Genomic DNA, 20,124 nt, shown 5'->3' with positions numbered 1-20,124 from the left:
GGCATGCAACACCACCCTAAAGTGAAGTTTCTCTTGAGAGGTGAGGTACCTCAGGGAAGGTCCCAGTCCATCACAGTCCCCCTAAACTCCAGCACAAAAGGTTTAGTATTTAGAGGTAGTTACAGATCAATGGAATACAGATATTAAAATTGCCTCATTGTTTCACAGGTAGCACACAGAAGCATCATAGTTATATAGTTTTATGGGGAAAAAAATTAGAAACCACCATCCCATTTTCCATATTACTCACTGCAGAGCAACTAGCAGATTGTACATAGCACCAAGCAGAATATATTCCTTATTTCAACAAGATAGTGTTACCTGAAGTGGCAGTCATAAGACTAGTGCCATTACAGCTGAAAACACTTCTTCTGTAGGGAGATACCTAGCCAGACCTCTCCAAGTATTCTCAGAAAGCCTCCAGGTCTAGTACTAATGCCCAGAAGACACATTGCAGACAGACTACAGAAGAGAAGGATCTACCACACCACTCTACCCTAGCAAGAACTTGCTAGGAAACCTGGTAGAAGTCTTCTACAAACACAAAGGCTGAGTTAATACCATTAATCAGTATTACTATGCCAAGAGTTTGTCACTATGGTATAACTGTCTAGCTGCCTAATTACTTCAGGTGAATTATGACACCATTTCTCACACTAGTCAATTAGGCTTATACCAGAAAACTGACACTTGGGCAACTGAGTCATACAACAGCCTCATTTCCATTGACTTGCAAAGCATATTTCAACTATGCTTCCTTTGAAATCTCATCCATGCACAAGCATGCTCATCTGTGACACACAGCATACACCAAGTCTACCAAACCACTGCCAAGAGATAAGAACATGCTTCAGATGGTTAATCTAATACTGATTTTTTATCTGATCTCTGGGAGTATAACAAATACAACAGAAAAGTCAAATATCTCTGCTTAGGCAATGTCTTAAGTGGCACACAAGTTCAGAATAACCCAAGATTCAAATCCTACAGCAGTACAAGATTACAACATGGTTTCAGTTATTTCAGTGGATAACCTACAGCTGTATAATCAACAAAGAAGTTGCCACTAACATTGATCTAGCAAATTTTAACAAATACCAATTCAGCCATAAGCATGCTACAGAGTTGCAGGATTTAATTCTTCAGCTCTCACGAAATGTTACCCAGCCAAGTCTCCTCCCCTCATCCTTCCCCAATGCTTGAGCTGTAAGAGCTAGCCCACCGGTCTTGCAAATATGGCACAAGACCCTGCAGACAGACAGGTCACAAGCTGCTACCACTGCTCCCCCAGAAGATGGATCTCACTAGATCATGCTGTCTCCAGTTTCCCCAGTGAACTGGGATAAAGTAGAAGACCAAACACTATTTGGTTTGGCTTGGGTACTACCAGCAGAAGCAACTGTCTTGTATGTCTGCCCGTACAATTATATTCCTTGCTCCTAAACAGAAGTTAACAGCTCATATTCACATCTCCATTTGGGGAAATGTAAGCCCCTGTTGTGCTTGCATTTGATGGAGGTAGGCAAGTAATAAACCCCTTTTCTGAGTTATGGAGTCTCACCTCCCCAGGGGCACTGGGGAATCATCTCCCTGTAGCCTCTGAAGGTAATTCCACTATTTTAAGCACCTAACTGAAGGGTTTACAGATGTATACCATGAGTCACTAAGCTCCCTCAGTCAGGCACACCACAAAAGTGCCAAGCACTGAACCTTTTCCCCATCTTTCAATCAATGCATTTGCATGTTAGAGACACACACAATTAAATCCAACAGGTGTTAAAAACTCACATTTATTCTTCAGTAAAAACTTAGCTAGAACTCCAGTAACATTTGTAAACCACAGGCTCAATGATGTCAGAGGAATCAGTACTACACAGCCAATTTAAGAACTCTTAAGTTTTAAAATGATGACTCAAAATGCACATATCACTCACCTAAAAGATAAGGGCTCTCAACCTGCAGGAGTTACCTTGGGCAGCATCCCAACTCAAGGGGGAGTCCCCAACTGCAGACCGACTGCTCCAAGGAGGACTGACTTTCCCAAAATGTCCTCCGGCGGGACCCCATTTACACCCTTTTCAAATCTGACCTGTGGTCATTTTAATCCCTATTGGCCAAAAGGTCACTTCAGTGTACCTGGCACACCTCGATTGGTCAGTTCAATTCTCAACCTGCGGCCTCCAGGGTTTGTTGTTTTTGTTATTTCTCCCTCCCCCCCCCCCCCCCCACCCCGCTTGGAGAAGTTTCATTTCCTGTCAGCGGAGGGGATGTACTGCCACATTGCATCACACAAAGCAGCAATAGTGACATCTAGTACTTCAGATAACTACTAGTTATCCATAATTCAGCTGCTGCATTAAGCCACCTTTAAACAGACTTCTTCACTCCAGTTTCCCCAATCAGGAAAAGTGAATACCATACAAGGTGTTCTGCACATACAAGAAGCTACCTTTCTACTGGACTAAGAACAGATGTTTTTAATAACAAAAAGGCATGTAGTTTTCTAGTTTACTGTATTCATATACTTTATATTAAAGCCAAAAGCAGTATTTCTATTTTTAAATCAAAACTGGATTATTACACCAGTACAGGGGTCACATGCAACTTCAGTATCCCTACTGTAAGTATAAAGTTAATAAAACTAAAAAGCTGTGGAGAGTTTCCCTTATGGGAGAAGTGTTATCCTCACTCTCCCTCGAAGAGAATGCTCTGCCTACCACTATAAAAGCATTTACAGCCAAACACATGCTCTCCAACCACAGAGCCTGCAGAGTGCTGTAAAAGGAAGAGTGGCACAGTATAACACACTGGTTGATAGATAACTCTGGTTTTGGGTGGCAGACTTAACTGGGAACCACTTGACTTCAACACAGAGAAATTAGAACACATTTAGTTCAGGACACTTCCCTTTAAGACCTAGCAAGTGACAGGTCACATGAAAATACAGAACCAATGCAGAATATAAACTATACCTTTATCCTTGTGTGCTCTTTGAGACACTCCCTCCCTCCACAGAGCACATTATCAGAATAAACCACTACTATTCTAATACACAGCCAGCTTCTCATAGTTCTCATGCCTTTCCTGGGAAATCAGCACAACAGGGTGCTTCTGTACACCAATGCATGCAGCACAGGGAACAAACAGGAGATGCTGGGGGTCTGTGTGTAGCTGCAGGGGTCATAACCTCACTGCAATCACAGACATGAGCTAGGATAGCTCTCAGTTAAGAGTGCTGCAGTAGATGGCTACAGGCTCTTTAGGACAGACAGGCCAGGAAGGCAAAGCAGGAGAGTTGTCCTTCCCATGAGAAAAGCAGGTATGCATGAACCTCTACCTAGCAACAGATGACAAGCCAGTTTATGGGTCAGGATTAGCAGAGTCAGCAAGAGGGCTGGACTAGACAGTCTCCAGAAGTGTCTTCCAGCCTCAGCAACTCTACAATTCAAGTCTGTGCCCCAGCAACACAGTTACTACAAATCTTATTTGACCAGGGGAGTCTTTGGAAGTGAAAGGCCTATTTGACAACTTGCACAAGTAGGACGGCAGACCTAAAAAAAAACAACTTACAGCAAGTCTTTCATGACTAACACTTAAGTAGAAACCTTAACTAATATTTATTTACAAGAGTATAATAGGAGGCATGCTGATCAGATCATAGCTACTATTGGAAGACAGGGACATTGGACATACCTAAGGAAAGGGACATTGGACAAGATCACTGCTTGATCCTGGTTTTACAAACTAAATGCAGATAAAGAAGCACAGTATCACCACTGATCAGCCTACTTATGTCTAATAATATTTTTTTAATTAGTTTCTTTCCATTATAGCTTCAGAACAGATTAAACCCATAAAGCCTACCTTGGTTTTAGTTTGCCTTATAAGGCAAAACTTCAACATAAATTCTCAGTGAGCTTGCAGAATTGTTTAAAAAATTAAATTGCTTCCTAAAACATGTTTTGAAAATGAGAAAGTAGAATGAGAAATAGCACCAGTTACAAGCACACATTTCTGCCTTCTGGAAGACCATTTCCTTAAATTGCTTGGCTAGCCTGTTTCATGATATGGTAGATAAAAGCAGAAGGCTGCCATAAAAGTCAGTCAGTGAGACTTCTTGGTGACTACACTAATGAGAATTCCTCACCTACCCAAAATGGGATCTCACAGTACACCAAGAACACCAAGTAGCAGAAGAGTACCATCATGGGGAGGAGTTTCTTACTGCAGCAGCAGTTTAAGTAGAAAGGCTGTATCAGAAATCACTACATACTTGAGAATTAGTTCATTCGAACCAGGGAGCAGCTTCCCCAATTAGCAAAAATCACCTCTTCTCTGGAAAGCTGAGGCAACTGACATGCAGCTTGATCTAAAAAACACTTTACTTGTTAAATGTCTGCTTTAGAGTGGTGCCCAAGACAGTGCCCTGCTAAGCAGGGTAGCACTAACCTTACAAACTCTTTGAAAAAAAGCCACTTTAGTGTTCTGCAACATGGAGTCCAGAGTTCAGGTAGCTCCTACAATTAAACTTTTGAAGTCCTTTGTCATGTTTTGAATATTATCCTGTAATGCAGTACTCTATAATATTCTTATCTGTAAGGTAGGATTTTTTGGTTAAACCCATGATTTAAGCCACTAGCTTGCAAAAACCCCCATTATCAATATTAAATCTAAATTAGAAACATTCTTTAACATGTCCATCTACATGAACAAAACCATGCCCAAAGCTGGGGCTAAGTCTAGGTCTCCAGTACTCTTCTGAAGAATGATCTTTTTCACTACAGGTAAGACACATATAGAGAGTTAGAAACCAGAGAAATAACAGCACCTGGATAACTCCGCATGTTCTCAGCACCTGGATAACTCCGCATGTTCTCAGCTTCCCAGTTCTACACTTGGACTTCAGGTTCATTCTGCCACATTCCAAATTTAAGAAGAACATATTAAAACCTCCAGGTTTGTTACACTTCTAGTGGCCTGAAATATTTCATACTGATCACATCAACTGACAGCAACACTAATTCACAAAGTAACCGTTGACAGGATTAAGGCTTTAACAACCACTTATAATCCAGGACTGATTTTTTTGGTCTTTGACTTGTGATCCTGCAAAGATTCCTAGTCAGGACTGCATTTCTGTTAAGTCTCATTCCCATAATCAACCATTATTTGCTCCTTTCTCAGCCACTTCGGCAAGTATTAGGAAGGCTATGGGCTCAGGGTCTCATAAAACAGTTGAAAGTGACTGTTCTAAGCAAGCACTTTGTCACCTTAAAGATTCAATTAGCTACTTACACAGCAGCCTAAATAACATTCTCATATTACATGACTTCATGACTCTCATTTTGACAGGTCTTAAAAACCACATTTGCACATCTCAAGCACAAGAGACAAAACAGATCCTCTAATATTACTATTAAAGCAGTATTTGGAAGAACACAAAGAGACAAAGCATGAGTTATATAGACTTATCTTGTTTAAATGACAAGACAACTTGATATTTCTGGGGCAGGCATGGATGAAAGTTGCTTAGTCCTGTTTAATGGGCTAAAAGGAGCTACCAACAAAATGATTGCTCTTTGGCAGCTATTAACAAATACTTTTTAAATATCTGTTCCATAGCCTCTTATCAAGAGGCAGGTATTAACTGTATCATAGAACAAAAGTCACAAAATTGATTATTACTGCTAGAAGAGTGAAACAGCCAAGCCTGTTTCTGACCTTGCCACTCCACACAGTAGCAGGTAAAAAGCAATGGAACCTTATCACCACTGCTCAATGGTGGTGCAGAATAGTTGCCAGAGACATAGGGGTAGAAGGTGGGTGAAGAAAACAAACCTAAAGAACTGAAGGTTTTTATCAGCAGGAGACTACTTCCAAGTCAAGACAGAAGAAGAGTTTGAGAATATAGTTGCTATCCAACCTGGCTGATAATCAGGATCAGCATCTTTTGTAAGTCAATCATGCAAAAGTTACTTGAAGTCAGGCACACAGGGTGTGAAAAGCAGCAAGCACCCATATTTATCTACTTCTGTGGCCTTCCCAGCCACCGCTTTTCACTCAAACCCCCAGAGACCACTACTCCCATCCCGAGTTTTTTGCTCCAGGCACAAGACATCTAGTGACCTTAGGCACTGTTTGTTCGTCTTAATACTGCTATGCACTTGCATTCCCATGAGTGCTTACTGCCCATCTGTCATGAGAAACAGGCTCCTTCAGTACCTCTGCTGAGAGGCCGCTAATTCAGATGAATTCATTGTGTAATAGAAAGCAAGTCACTTAATCAGTCACATGGAGTTTGAATCTAGTTAATAAGAAATTATCAAGTTATGTGCCAGTATCCACTGCATGGAAAGTGAACATAGTTTAGAAAGCAACAGGACAAGAACAAACTATCAACCCGAGTCCCAGATCATGATGTTACAGCTTGTTCTGCAACATCACTTGGCCACTTCTGCTCTGTTCACAGGACACTTCTGTTGCTTGTGAAGCCTGGACCACAATGCCTGCCTGAGAAGCAAGCCATTTTTTCCAGCATTTGGTCAAATAACATTTGGTGCTTAATTAGTTAAGTTGCAGATGAAAAAAAACTTAAAGCCTGAAAGCAGCATTAGATCACAGGACCTATATATCACCCAGGATTTCAGCATACACATCCAAGTTGTCTGGGCAGTGTCCCATCATTACTGCCTAAATTTGATCAAAGTGTCTCAACTGCTCTTCTACTCAGATATCCAGTACCACTGCACTGACAATTAGAGGCAAGTTTGAGAGTTTTAAAGGGCAACTTAGAAAAGGTATTGTCTGGTCAAATTAAGCTTTCAGTTAAGAGTTTTTGTAAAGCACTCCAGCTAAATCTTTAAACTAGACATTCTTCTGCAGCATATACATAACCCCAGTGAAAATAGGTCAGCTTCACTTTTCTCCAGGCATGCAAAACAAAATCAAGTTGGCCTACTCCAGAAGATGCGTACAACAATTTACTACTGAAAATCTAATATAGGAAACTTATTTACAGGAATAGTATGAAAACTTCTCTATTTCTTAAAATATTTAATACAGGAAGTAAATGCAAAAACTTTTACCGTGGTAAATTGGTATCATCTGATCATAAGCAAAAATCTAAGTTCCATATACAGGGGCCAGAAGTGATTAAAGCTGTAGATAAAACTTTTAACAAGTCTGCTATAACTGAATAAGCTGTAAAGATGCTATTACCAAGTAAGATTGAGCTGTTGCTATTAAATTCTCTACAATAGTTATTTTCAGCCTTCAAGCGAATCACTTGCAAGAACCACAAGACTGGTTCCCAGTTGTTATTTCCTTCTCTCAGCTTTGATAACTTCAGTTTGGGGCAGCGGGGTGTGGGGACAATTTAAGGCACCTAAAAAAAACCCAACCAAACAGCTTTTCCTGAAAATCATGGCTCTGAAGATGCCCTTGAACAGACAGGCACTTCCCTCCCCCTCACAAGAGAAACAAGGATCTTGGAAACCACACAAGTAACGTTTGGACAGTTCAACAAACAAAAAACTACCCAAACTGCAGACTTAATCTCTGAAAGAGGTAAGGCTGGTCCTAGTGCAGGTACAGTCTCCCTGGTCCCTCTCCCCCATAAAAACACCCAGGGTAGTCAAGACTAAGTCTCCTGTTCTAGGATCTGAATTGATTCAACAGGACTCCAGCAGAAAGACCGAGTTAGGCCTTCAGCAGCTGTTCAGGAAGCATGACTGGGCTGCTCTGTCTCACCACCTCTCTCCCTGCCCTTCTCCAGGTAAGGTCACACTCGGGCACCACCCTTCTCCTCCTACAAGATATACACCGGTTAGGCTGTAGGGAGAATAAAGAGCAGCACATACAGAGCCCAGCCAGATAAGACAAGATCCCCCAGAAACTCCTGGATCAGCTGAGACCAATAGCACATCAGCCCCTCCGTTTAGCTCGCAGAGATGAAACGTTATCACTTATCCCAGGGCAGCAACGGGAAGGCAGAGAAGCCTGCACAGAAGGAATTCACAGAGAAACTAAGACTCAAGGCCAGCTTCTCCTCACCCTTCCCCTCCCCCGAGCCCCACTTGTAGATACAAGCCGCAGCAATCACCCAGCTCCGCTAACTCCACCTCAGCCCCAACGCCACCGAGACGCCGCAGAAGTAGCCAGACCCACGAGCGAGGGGCTGCAGCGGCGCCTCATCTCCCGTTCCGGCTCCCACGCAGGCCCGAGGGACACAAGCTACACGCGAGGCACCGCTTCCCCCACACCTTCCCCGCGGCCGAGGAACCGCGTCCCGGGGCAGGGGAAGCCGCCGGGCTCTCCTCGCCCCACACACCGGGTAGGAAGGAGGCTGCCTCGCTCCCCACCTCCCACCCCCGCTCCTCGCCTCTCCACAGGACGAGGGGGAACGGGAAGGAGGGGGCTCAGCCACATCGCCCGGCCGGCGGGCCCAGGCCCGCTCAGGCCGCGGCCACGACCCGGAGGCTCCCGCCTCCCCTCACCCTCACGGAGGGAGCGGGGCCGGGACAGCCGAGTTCCCCACAACCCGGGGCGGGGGACGACGGGGGGGACCCAGGGTGGCTCCGAGGCACGTCCGTCCCTCTCACCTGGGGGCTAAGACCCGGCTCCGCGCTGCGGCTCCAGCCCGGCGCCCGGCTCCGCTTTAACCGCCGCCGCCGCCACCGCCCCCCGCGCTCTCATTGGGGTGCCGCCGCCCGCGCGCCCCCGCCGCGCACTTCCGCCCTCGTCGGCGCCGCTCCCGCCGGGCCCGGCTCCCCGCGAGCGAGCGCGCGCCCGCCCGCCTCGCCACCACCGCCTCCTCCGCCCTCCCGCCCTCCTGGCCGTCACGTGGCGCTCTCGGGCCAATCGGCTTGGGAGGCGGGGGCGGGGGTGGGGCCGCGAGTGGTGGCGGTGGCGGCGGCGGCGGTTGGCACTGAGGGGAGAGGGAGCGGGGGGGGCTGTGGGTGTCCGTGGGGGCTGTGGCCCACAGTGGGGGCACGTCCCGGGCACAGCGGTTGTCGGCGGAGCGTGCGGAGGTGTTTTCGGGCTGCTGCGAAGGTTCCGGTCGCGCTACGGGAGCAGCCGAAGAGCGGCGGGAAAGGGCTGCCCACCCCAGTGCTGCTTCTGTGTGTGAGGGGAAGGGGCCTGTGGGGAGCTGCTGTAAGGTTGGTTCCCCCCCAGAGTCCTGTAGGGACCCCCGCTGGGAGGCTGAGCCCATAAACCCTACAGGCTCTGTTTTGACCCAGAGAAAGTCAGGAAGGGCTCCGTCTTAAATACGTCACATATTTTAGTGCAAATTCTACTGATGGATGGAGAAATAGGTAATTCTGAGGTCAGAAGGCAAAGGAATGGAACTGTCCCTGGTTCTCCTCGTTAAGTGTTGAGGGTGCCGTTTTATTTTATTAAATCTTTGTGCTGCAATGCTGTCGTGTGTGTGTAGCACAGAGCAGTTTTAACTGCTCGGGAAGAAAATGGCTATTGCTATATTTACTGCAATTCTTTCTTCAAATCTTTATCAGTCCCCAGATCCAAATTCTCTCTGGCCAATTCTAATGTTACTAATCACACAGTCAGGCATAAGTGTCTTGCCAGTTACCAAAGAAAGCATACCTTTTCTCTCTGCTTTAATTTGGTTAATTTTTCCGGATTTAAATGTTGACCTATTTAAATTACACACACTGAAGGTAGAGTGAATATGTTGGGTAAAATCCTTCCTTCTAGAAAAACAGAGCTTTGCATGATAACACCCACTTTGGGAAACCATAGAAGTCATTATTACCACTGATCTCTGGAGGTTCAGACCCTCTGGGACAGAAGTAATAGGTTAAGTAGCTGTGTTAACTCCTGCTTTCACATTGGGCCTCTTTGTAGCCTCTCACAGAAGAGAAAGGGAAAGAATTAATTACCTTCTACCTCTATCCATTGATGGCTGGGTGAAATTGTATTTTGAAGTTGGGAGAGCATAAAAAAGGCCTGTCACTTAAAATAAATGGGAAAAAGGAAAAAAAAAGCAATCCAGCTTCATAAAAGTGACAGGTGAAACAATAGCCTATTGCCAAAACAAAATGAGGAGGAGGACTTCAAAAGAGATTTACTATAATCTGTAATTTCAGGGTTGGCAAAAAATGCCAGGAATTGGAAAAAAGAAGTTACAGAGGCAGAAAAAAGTGGGTGTGTAGCTCTGAGAAACAGCTGAATACTTCAGGACAGCATAAAAAGGAAATATCTTCTGAATTTCTCACAAGTTGAAGGAAACCAAGTTTTCTACATTGTAAGTAATCAGGATTGACATCATCCTTGCCTCATCATCAGTTTCTCCTCCTAACTCAAGCAACTGCAAAACAGTTAATGCCTTAGGTGGAAAAGTGACTTTCTCGTTTTGGATTTGTTTATTAGGAATGGTCCTGATTGCAGTAATTCTTCCTCTCTGCATTATAGATTGTATCGGATCAAGAATCGCATCAATATTCATCCTGCATTAGAACCTGGCAGGCTGAGAGCTATTTACTGTTTGATGCCATCCATGCAGAGAAGGAATAATCAGAGAAAGAAATATTGCCAAATGTGAACGAATGTTGTTTTATAGCTAACACTCAAATTACCCAAATCTTGGTATTTCTAGGACTGTGCATGAATTGTTTTTAAGACAGATCTTGTGCATTTGTATATAGTCCTAAAAAAACCTCCAAAACCAAACAAGTAAACATTAATTAGACTGTTTTCTGTTTATTCTGTAACTACATGTCTCCATGGCCATCTTTTATGTTGTGCTGGCAATGTGGTGGGACCAGTTGCTCTGATGTGACTATTCACAGAAGATAAGTATTTTCAGTAAATCACATCTATGAGGTGAAACTACCAAGAACCTGGGAAGCTCGGTCTTTTCAAACAGAACAGAATTATCAGTCTGCTGCCCATACCAGAGTGCTGAAAATTCCCCTTCCCCCTTGCAAAAAAGAGGGTTGAGAAATTAACCACACCTATCCTGCTTCTGCAAACTGTTTAGGGGAAACCGACTTCTTTGTAGTAATCCAGTCATGACAAAGAACGTTTATCTGATGCCGCATTTTGAATTATTATGCATGTTGCCTGGTATAATCTCCATGGTTACAGATATATTTTTGCTTCAGTTCTTTAGGAAGAAAAATTCTATAGAACAATTTAGGGGAGAAAATTCCTTTTCATTGTCATTTATGTTGCATTTATTTTATTCTAAGTGCTTTGCAGACAATAAACATTCACTTTCTAAACAAGTAAGATTTCAGTAGAGATGGAAAAAATTATCTCCAGCTGTTGCTTTATCATGCCATAATATTTTAAACTGCAAATTCTTAGAGATAGGGGCAGTATTTTTGATGCATTTAGTTTCTAGCCCACTAGGAGTGTAACAGGGCACTGTGTGTCACTGCCAGAGTCAGGAACAACAGTAAGTGTGGTAGGATGACTGAGCCGCAAATATTTTTTTCTTTGCAAATATTAGGACTCATACTTCCCTTCTGAGCACTTCTATTTTGTAAGTCGAGATGTATTCTGGAAAGATGGTTAGCTGAAATAAGAGTTAGCTGAAATTAGTTCTAGAAACTAGTAAGGGGAAAGATGTAAAACCCAGATATAGAGCTCTATTCAATTTTTTTTTCTTTTTTTTTTATTTATTGTGGAAGTAATTGACAATCAAGGAGATGTATATAAGGAATTAAATGGAAAAGATGGTGGTAGACCCATTCCTAGTAAGATGGGTAGTAGATCATCAAACCTAGCTCAAGTGCTGCATGGAAGAGGGGAGCTGTGTGAACTTAGTGGGATCTATTGACCCAATCCCTTGGATTACCATATCTATCACTGCTGAGAGGAGAGAGGCTAACACTGTTATCTCCCTCTTCTTTCTGATAAATTCATGCTAGATGGGACTGGCAGTTGCCTTGGCCTCCATGTTTGTCACTTTTGCCAATACAGTGTTTGTGTAAAACCACCATCTGAGCAGCCAGTGTCCTTTTAGACAGTGTTTTATAGCATCTCTGGCCTATTTTTTTTCCACACAAGTGACTACAGGAGGGGCAAGGTAAGGAGCCAGTTCAGGAAAAATTTATATAAGGTTTAGCAGGCTGCAAATGGTGAACAGAAGGAATTCCCCATTCCTGCAGGGAGCATGTAATAGTAGTCTCAGGGGTCAAAAGTAAGGTATATAAACTAATGAGAAACTTAGAGGGAGGATCTTGAATTGCAAGGGAATCGGTGCTACCCAGGAAGTCAGTCTTTGCAGATTTAGTGATGTCATTTGCAATCTCTAGCAATAACAGAAATAAGAAGCAGATTCTCTTCTCTGCTGATACCTGAATGCTGATGAGGGACAGCTGCAGGACAGGTACCTGATTCACAACTTTTACCCCAGCCTCAGTTTACAAGAGACTGAGACAGGAACTGTTGCCAGTAATAACTACAGAGAAATCAGGGGTAAGTGGAGGAAGAAGTGGTCCTGCCACATCTCCAGCACTGAGGCTGAGTCAGCAACATAAGAACAGGTTAAAGCAGCAGGGAGGTTTTGTCCCTCTCTGAAGAAGTTCTTAAGTTACACATGGCCAGTCCCTTGTAGCACCTGTGCAGCAATGGTTCAGTGAAGATAACCAGACCTGTAAATTTTTATTAATTTATTCAGTCCAAAGCCACTGTATTTTTTATCCTACTTTTTAAACTGTTTTTTGATAAAAATTAATGCTAGTGTAAAACTGGGGAGAACAGAAGAAAGCTAGTTGGGGAAAACAGAAAAAAACCTATTGGATTATCTAGAATGCTGTGATGTCCTTTTTGTTCTCAAAATACAACATTTTTGCATGTGCAGAGCTCAGCTGTCAGAGTTAATCTAGGCTCAGACAATTTATCAGAAGAGGTACATGTACAGAGTGTGCACTCAAACGGAGTTTGTTCTAAAATAAAAATAAGTTAGTGAAAGATTATTTTCTCTTTGGGTGTGGGTAGTCTAACAAGAACTGCATTATACAAATTATTTGTATACTTAAGAGAATGATGCTGACCTTGCCATGATTTATGAATTTCAGCGTTCAGAAACCACAAAGCAGAAAAGTAAAATATATCAGAAACAAACAATAGTAAATGAAATACGACTGTGGTTTTGGCCTTGTAGGACTTCATGGTATTTTGACTACATCATGCACTTTGTTTTTGTTACAAACAGCAGGAAGTCGCCACACTAAAATAAAGTTCACTGTCAAATCACCTTTCCATTTCAGATACAGCTGGGATTTGTTGGGATCATATCACAAGGTCATTTTTAAGGAGATTCTCACTGACATTTCGTGAGGTAAGGATTTCACATTCCAGTTTTACAAGTGTTACACTTCTGATCACCATGATTATCAACAGCATGCTGGATTTATAGGGCCTGATCTTGGAGCCTTTACAGAAGGAGCTAAGTTTATTGTAAGTATCTTGATAGCCAAGAATCAAAAGAAAATAAAAAATCTACAGAGAGTCATAACAGGTCAGGTTGTCTTAGTCCGTGGCCCAAAGGCAAAATCAGTTATACATATATAATTTTTGGCATGTAATTTTTTTTAATGCAGTTAAGATTGCAGTATCATCATAACAGTTTATTTAAAACATTGGATTACTTTATCATAAGAAAAAAATCAACATTTACCTTAAATGTCACTTACTGCAGTTTAAGCATATTAGTTAGTTGCATACTGGACATAGCAATCAGATTTTTGTTTTTCCTTTTTGCATCAATCTGCTAAATATTAAAAAATCATTATTTTCTCAGTCCTCAGAATTCTTTTCTTCCTTCAGATAACACCTGTTTTTTCAGCTGTTTTTTACACGTCATGTTTCCTAATTGCCAGTCAGTCCCTTTTCTTCTTTGGACTCCCTTCAGCTGGCCCACGGTTCCTGAGGTGGACTTCTGAAACAGATACATTAACTAAGGCTTTACCAGCCATATGTAGGGTAGAAGGTGTACTTTAGGCTCTTACAGATAAAGTTGAATGTGATTATCATTATCACACCAAAGCCAGTTGTGTAAAAACTGGAATTATTCCAGAAATAAATAAGGCAGGGAATTTTTCCAGAATAATAAGGCAACTAACGTTATTGAGAATTTAGCTCACTGAGTTCAACAGTGCTACCTTGTTGCATAGCTGCTGTTGGAGATTTGAGCATGCTTGAAAAAAATTCATGCTAACAGATCTTGTGTCCCTTATTTTTTAACCAAATTTTCCAGATTCAATTATTGACAAATAAATTAATAATGAAAATTTCTGGCTTTGTTAGCAACCAGCATTCTGGCAGTGTGGGAGCAATACTTCAGAAAGAAGAAGATCTGTCAATTAAAATAACATAATTTTTAAGTACCTACTTCTGTCTACAATCTCGAATTAAGTTGATGTAACTTAGAACATGGTTAAAATGTCCTTCTGCAAATTAAATCAGAGCATTTTTTATGCAAACATATTCTTACACCACAAAAGCCCTTCATATTTAGTCTGCTATCGTCATTGTTATTAATGCAGTTTTCTCTCTTCCGTGTTTAATCACAACATCTACTGCAAACATTTGAGAGTTCTTATGCCCCTTTACCATTTAAGTGGCAATAGAAATATTTTTTTTCCAAGCACCTCACAATTCATAAGAGGGATCTTGGGACCTGAATTTTGTAATAAAGTTAGTTATTGTTATGGTAGTATTTTACCTATTCATCAATGGCACACCTTCTAGAATTAACTCTGATATGACTCAGTGGCTAAAAAAATCAGACTTTTCCTGCACCTACAACAAAACTTTGCATTATCACACTGTCAAATGTCAAATTAAAGAAGGTCTGAATGTGAAGTTGAATGGAAAATCTCTTCTGGAAATCCAAGTTCTATATGAAGTGGTTTGGATGGTGAAACAAATGGCTACAAATTTTGTCAACCAAAATTCTTCTTCAGCTGCACTTTGCTACAGATTCTTTACTCCCTAAACTTACACAATATAACACTTCATTGTTCATTAGTTGCTGTATTTCAGCCCAGAGGTGAAAGCCTCAAAAAAGTGGGTAAAGTGGGTATTGTAGGAAACCTGTAGGAACTTGTTCCACCAGTGAAGTTTATGTGGAAGTTTGTGTGTCTATGCATATGCTAATGTAAGTATCATATTGTTATGACATTACCTTATTCTCAGTTATAGAGCTTGTTAAGAATATAATACAGTCATGTGATAATATTGCTGCATTTGAGGAAATTTTCAGTATTGAGCTGAATGTTCACATGTTTACACAGCATTCTTCTCTAGAAAAGACATATTACTTGTGGTTGATAACCTAATACAGTCTACAAACAGCCTCTCCTTTTTTTTTTCATGTTAAATCAATACGAGTACAATATGCTTTACATTAGGGGATTAAGCAAAGTAATTTCAAAATAAGCATGCATTGTATCCCGTAACATTCTGGCTTCTGTATTGTCTTTTATCTTTTCAGTGAACAGTAACACATACTCTAGGATCTGTCAAAAGAGTCAGAGATTAAGTTTTTAGAAAAGACTATTTGCTAGAACCTAATTATGTCAGTAGTAGCAATTTACTGTTCAACATGTTAACAAGTTAATTAGTATTCAAACTGTTAACTCAATAAATAAATTGTAAATCAAAAATAAATATCCTTTTATCTTCTGATGCAATTTACATTAAGCCTCCTATTACTTTGAAAAAGCTTGGGAGAAGCTGTACTGGTTTGTGGGTCCTCAGTCTGCAAAAGTAATGTACCTTGGCCAAAGTATAAGTTTGGGACTCTATCAGACAATGCAAGCCTGCAGCCCAAGCTTCTCCTCAGTTCCCAAATTTCGTTATTTCATTATGAGTTATTTCAGGAAAACCATAAAAATAAAACAGAAGCACCACATTAAAATAAAAATTGAAATAATTACCAAGACCCAGGAAGTTCTGAGTTGAGACTTCTGATACTGTGGGTAATGTGAGCAAGCAAAGGTGCAATATAAGGAGAAAAGAACCTTTGAGTAGATAGATATATGTGCATATATATGTGTGTACATATATATTTTTAATTTAGAAATTGAAGCCATTGTGATTAGGCACAGCTAAAATAATGTTGAAGGGCCAGAAATGCTGCTTTTTCCCAAATTTAATTGGAGCTACAACTGATTTACAGCACAAGAGAACTGCATTATGTACTCACAAGCAAATCCACCCACCCTTCTACCTAAACTAATCTTCTCAAAATAAATAACTGAAATCCTAAATTCATCTGATATTTGCAGCCTAAAAGAGAGTATTTGCTGAAAAGCAGTGAACATTTGCTTTAATTTGGTCTTGTCTTCTCCCTTTCATTTCAGGGGCATGTTTTAAGACCTTACAAGCTGTGTTAAGATTTTCTGCCCTAGAGCAGAATGGTCAAAGAATGGCTTTTCTAGACATTTTTTGATCAACTACAGCTTATTGATCAGTGTTATATGTTGGCTTTCTCAAGTCTTGTTTCCTTGGTTTGACATTATCACAGATGAGAGCAGAATCTATGTATATCATATACTGCAAATCTGTGCCTGTACTACTGCTGGATCATGTTTGTTTGCAATGCAAACGCTGAACAAATTAATTTAAGAAGTTCCATCTAATCAGAATGAAAAAATAAAATTTACAGTAAGTAAGAAACAAGCCCAAGCTGTGTCTGTATCTTCTAAGAGTCCTTGGGAACTATGATTGCCCTTAATCATACAAACCACCTTTGTGTAACTTTGAGATCTTTAGTAAGAAGCTTTACACTGCCTTTCAGAGAACAATAAATCAAACTTTGACTTTTCAGAATTGCTCCTCTGCATTCAGGCATGAATTTCATCCTCAAGCTGGATTTCTTGAAGGGCAACAACAGACCTTTAGCTTCATTTTTTTCTGATCAGACTTTCAGTAGCAGAAAATGAATTGGTTTGATCTGGCTCACATAACTATATTTATTCCCCTTATAACCTTTGTCCTTTTTTAAGGCTTTCCTTTTTCTATGCAATAGTTATCTAACATTTTAAATGGAATTACAGCTAGGTCATAAGACATACAAGGCCTGCTTTTCCCCTACCTTTTTTCTTCCATACTGATTCCTGTCTGTGAAAACATCTGCAAAATGCTAAATGACAACTGATACAGATTTAAATCACTATAGAAATGGTCACATAATGGAGAAGGTGGCCCATAATACTATCTTTTCTTTCTCTGGAAGCAGTGCAGAATGCATCAAAATTAACGCGGAATCTTTCAAAACAGAAAATGTAGAATTAGCCCAGAAATTAGTGGTCTGATTCTAAGCAGCACCCTCTGAGACATTGCTGTCTCTGAGCGCTGGATTTTATGGCAATTTTTTTCATGCTGCTTTCAGTGTCACTTGATTATTCGGTCTTTGCTCTTAGCTTTGGACAGTAACAATTACATTATTGGAATTAGAGAAGGGATGAAAACTGATTAGTTAGGGAGACTATTCTGAAAACTTTTAGTGCCAGTTGAGAAACCATAAGCTGCCATAAGTGAGCTGTTTGGTGACACGTGCCAAATTAACTGTTGGTCTCAGGACAGTTTGTATAGTGTAAAAATCAACTTCATATTGAAACATTGTGATCACTATTATTTCAGTTGAACAGAAAAAGGAAGTAAACTCTCTTCAAGAACTGGTTTCTGCAGATAATGAGTGGTATCTGCATATACACAGTGTAAGGGGAAAAATCATGTTTTTCCCTTCTGCAGATCAATAGAAGACTTCAGTCTGCAAACCTGAAGCTTAAATTCATATGTGGGTCACTGTAAGTTAATTGATAGATTAAAAACTAGCATTGGCCATTTATACTGTCCTATAAGCATGCCTGGTTCATAGAAATAGATTGACAATGCTAAGCAGATAATGTAAGCCTACCCATGGAAGCTAGAACTGTAAAGGCACAGATGCCACCAGTGTAGTCAATATAAATTGTGACAACTTTATGAGAGCAGGGACTGTTCAGTTTGTGCTGTAACTGTTAGATAAGATAGATCACTCTTGCTTGTACTGTCTCTGGTTTTAGAGAATAGTATTCCATGCAAAATGGATCAGCTTCAACAAGGAGTAAATACACCCCTTGCCTAGCATAGGATAGCCTTTGGCTTGCTATTTGGGGCACTTTCCTACTAGATACTCAAATCACCTCAGAAGAGGAGGAAGTTGATGTCTGGTTTACAACATGCTAGATAGATTCTGTATCCCCTGAGACCTTGCATACAAAAGATGAATGTTCTTCCTGTGATTTGAAATAAAAGTCTGCTACTCTCTCCTTCCTCCCTCTTTCAAACTATGGAGGAGGGCAGGATTTACAAGATACCCTACGTAATTTCTTATCAGCTTCCCATTGAACTTGTTGGCTTGCATAGATTACATTCAGAGACAGTATCAGATGGTTACTGAATCTTACTGTAACAGCTTAAGATGCTGCTTTCCCCAAAGGCTGCCGGTCTTAAGAGAGTGGTAGATGATAATGTTTGTGATCTTAGCTCTTCCATTTAACAGTTATAATTAATTTAGGATGCAAGCCACTTAGGACAGCTAAGAGACAGGTATGTAGCTGGGAACGAGCAAAGTAAATGGACGATCCAAAATGTTTAACCATTTATCTTGACAAATGTTTTAACCCAACAAGTTATTTCCTTGTAAATTTAGAAAAGATCTTTATATCGAGCAAGCCTGAGGTATTATTATAGTCTTTTGGCAGTTGCCACTTCCTTCAAAGTAAGGGCACTGCTTCATGCTCTTTGGAAAGCAAAAATGCTATGGATTTGGCAATTATGGCTGAAGATATCCATTACGTCAAATGCAAAATGCAATAGTTGTGTCACATCCAGCTTCATGTAGTTCTGCCTTTTCAGTTTCTTTTCACAGAACCTAAGCGATGTGACCACCTGCTGAATCTCTCTTTTGGTTAGCGTGTAAAGAATGCTTTGTTTGGATCAGCTGGGCTTCTTTGACTTCTCAGCACTGAAGACTCAGTAACAGTTTCCTTGTGGCTTTTCTTAAATCTCTCCAAGGGTTTTCTGGGGATAATTTGGGAACCTTTCAATTCAGGAAAAGATGGTAAAACTCAGTTCCTTTTCCACTTAGCTGATTTGTACTTTCTTACTTTGTTGTATGATACTAACAGAGATAGGTCTAAGCTGCCATTTCTAAATACAGTCTGAATCATGGCAGAAAGAGTTGCAGTGCTACTCTGCCTGTAGAGTTCAAATTTCCTTAAACTTTGGGGCTTGCCTTTAATAATTGGCTAATGATGAGCTCATCTTTACAATTCTTTCTATAATTCCTTGCCCAGAGAGAGCTGTGATTCTTAGAAAAATTTTCAGTACACTAAGTCTTAGCTAGCTTTTCTGTCGTAAAGGTTCTATGTATCTTCATGGAAGTTTTGTTTCTTAGTTCTTGTCATCCAGTTAAAAAGTAGAAGCAGGGAAAGACTACAGCATGAAAGAAATTAAAAACCTCTGATGGGGCAGTATTTTGCAAAAAGAAGTAAAAGGTTCATCTAGGATTCTTACCTGTGTTAGAAGAATTGATTATCTGCATTAAATGATCGGAATCATTGTAATATGATTCCAGAGGGCCTTAAGAGACCTCAGATACATGAGTTTATTCTAGTTAAAAGAAAATGAGATCTATTCAACAGCTGTGGGAAACACACTGTCTCATCCCCAGAATTTTCCAGCTTGGTTTAAAGTTGTCCTCATGGGGTGACTCCACACACAAGTTCATTCTGCCTTGTAGTTTAACTGTTGGCTTTTGACATAGGTGTTGCATGACACAGGTGAACTACCTGATAATTATAAGGTCTTGCATCTCAGCAATAGGTATAAATCAAAAGTAATCTTTCCTGTCAGTTCTAAAAGCCACAAGTATAAAAAGTAGCTATGATTGCCATGCTTTGTCCTTCGTTGCTGCACCTACAGCATCAATTTCACCAGCAACTTTCATCTCCTCCCTTTTAAAAGCTTGTAATAAAAGGGCTGCTCCCCTTACCATGTTAATTGTAATATATCTGCAGCTGTCATAAAGCAAGATACTGCATGATTTTATAGATCTCAAGGCCACAAATCAGCAATGACAAAGGCTGTGGAGTTTATTTC

At 40.9% G+C, this 20,124-nt stretch overlaps 1 protein-coding gene across 2 annotated transcripts in view; it reads right to left on the bottom strand.

The window, feature by feature from the left end:
• The window catches only part of RALB (RAS like proto-oncogene B), a 30,355-nt gene extending 21,565 nt beyond the window's left edge, over positions 1-8,790 (bottom strand). The window contains exon 1 of one of the 2 annotated variants that reach the window (XM_049804510.1): positions 8,601-8,790. The gene's annotated coding sequence lies outside the window, so the exon portion shown is untranslated. Of the gene's footprint in view, positions 1-1,934; positions 2,154-8,600 lie in introns of those variants that run through there. The other variant, XM_049804518.1, reaches the window with a different exon arrangement.
• Positions 8,791-20,124: the final 11,334 nt, after the last annotated feature.

This window comes from Accipiter gentilis, chromosome 1 (assembly GCF_929443795.1).
Source record: "Accipiter gentilis chromosome 1, bAccGen1.1, whole genome shotgun sequence".
Classification (NCBI taxonomy): domain Eukaryota; kingdom Metazoa; phylum Chordata; class Aves; order Accipitriformes; family Accipitridae; genus Astur; species Astur gentilis.
The sequence above is the reverse complement of the archived record's forward strand: the minus strand, read 5'-3'. Positions and strand labels throughout refer to the sequence as shown.